General features: G+C 46.7%; 1 long non-coding RNA gene across 1 annotated transcript; it reads left to right on the plus strand.

Moving 5' to 3' along the window:
- Positions 1 to 463: 463 nt before the first annotated feature.
- Positions 464 to 1,638, plus strand: LOC125516759 (uncharacterized). The gene is made up of 2 exons (XR_015607920.1): positions 464 to 1,293; positions 1,384 to 1,638. It is a non-coding gene; the product is annotated as an uncharacterized LOC125516759 (long non-coding RNA).
- Positions 1,639 to 1,894: the final 256 nt, after the last annotated feature.

The following is a 1,894-nucleotide window of genomic DNA, read 5'->3' on the forward strand; positions in this document are numbered from 1 at the left end:
ATAGTTCATCTGAATACTTGAACTATACTTGTTCCCAATTCATAGGGGTAACTACAAAGTAGAAGAAGAAATACATTTTATAAGGAAATGTTCAAATAAAATAAGCTCATCTTTCACACTAGAATTACTTTCAGCTCCTCTGATCTAGAAGGTTGGTTCTAAACTAAAACAATAAACATGGACTAGTAGATCTCAATGGATGTGTTGAGAGGCACTGAGGCATATATCAATGAGAGCATAAAATAATATGTACCTTCAAGATTTAGCCGATGACCTGAGATGATTTTCAAAAGAAAATATGAGTTGTTGTATCTAGGACTCACCCAAAATGTGAGTTGTTGTATCTATTACAAGAAACATTATGTATATAGGACAACACTATTCTGATCCTGGGATCATAATAACTATTTGGATCACGTCAAGCCTATATAGGGCCCGATTAGGTTCTCCCAAACTCCCGAGCTGCTACAAAACGAATAAAGCCCACCTACCCACCATCGAACCCAACCGATCCCCACGACCCACCCCATCATCTCCATCACCGATCTGGCGCCGCCCCCTCACCCCCGGGCAGGAAGCTCCACCACCCCCAACCACTGCCGCTGCCGCCGCCCGAAACGCGCCTCCACACCCAATCGGCGCCGCCACCATCCCTCGTCGCGGATTGCGCCGCCAGCACCGTCTCTTGCCCCGGATCGGGCCGCCTCCATCGCCCCTTGCCCCTCATTGCTGCCACCGTCGCTCGTCCCTCCCGGATCGGGCCGCCTCCACCGTGCCTCGCTGCGGATCGCGCCGCCAAGTCCGTCCCTTGCCCCAGATCAGGTTACCTCCATGAGCACAAACTTGCTCCACCTGCTGCCGCGACCTTCCTCCAACTGTCACCATGACCTTCTTCCCTCCACAGCCAGATGCCGCTGGCGACAGGCCCCCACAACCTCCAACCCCTGCTACGGCCCACCCCCACCATCCTCTGTGCTTCTTCCCCGACACCGCAACCAGGGCACCAACCCACCGGTTCCTATCATGGCACTGGAGACTCTCATCCGTGCTTCTTCCCCGCCGCTGCATCCAAACATGTCCAACCACCACCGCTGCCCGTGGAAGAAGAGCATCTACCGCCGCCGCAAGATCGACTGGAGGTCAGAGAGATCTGCCAGAGTGGTGGAGACAGGGGTGGAGCTCAGGACTAGGGAGGAGGTGCATCATGGTGGCGCTGTAAGAAGGTTGTCGCCCAAGAACAGGGCCGGCACGGGGACCTTTTTTGTACTCAAATGTGTCGATGCATTTCTGTGTGTATGGATATTTTACTCCCCGTTGTTTCTTTACATTCTGTGATTTCTCTAGAATTTGTAATGCATGATGACTGTTCAATGAATTTTGCAGCAAAATGTCACAGTGAAAAGCTTTTTTGGTGTTGTGTGATGAAGAAGACAGAGCACAAAAACATGAAACATGGATGAAGTTCAGAGATATATATGATAGGGGTTCAAGGTGATGTTGTATGGCGCTAATTATCTTATTCCCCCAACAAAAGGTTCTGAAAGTGTACAAGAAAGAATGGCGCTGAAAAATGGGAACCATGAATCGATTATATGTTCATGTGAGAATGTATTTTGTCTATGAACTAAAAATTATGAGTTTGTTTTCATTTCTTGTAGCAACTTATCTTGTTGGGATTTTTGTATGTACGGATTATCGTTCAAAAAAGATAATGGATTTTCTTCGTTTCTTAAAAAACCTCGAAGTTCAAATTTAAATAACATGGTAGCTCGATGTTTATTACAACACTAGAACTTCTCTCCATTGATAAGTAAAAAACGAAGAAGTTCAATCTAATAAAATAGAGGAGTTCAAAAATTTATAGAAAAAATGGACTTCCGCTGTTTCTAGAAAA

This window comes from Triticum urartu, chromosome 6A, assembly GCF_056163025.1.
Source record: "Triticum urartu cultivar PI428250 chromosome 6A, HENAU_Tu73, whole genome shotgun sequence".
Taxonomy (NCBI): Eukaryota; Viridiplantae; Streptophyta; class Magnoliopsida; order Poales; family Poaceae; genus Triticum; species Triticum urartu.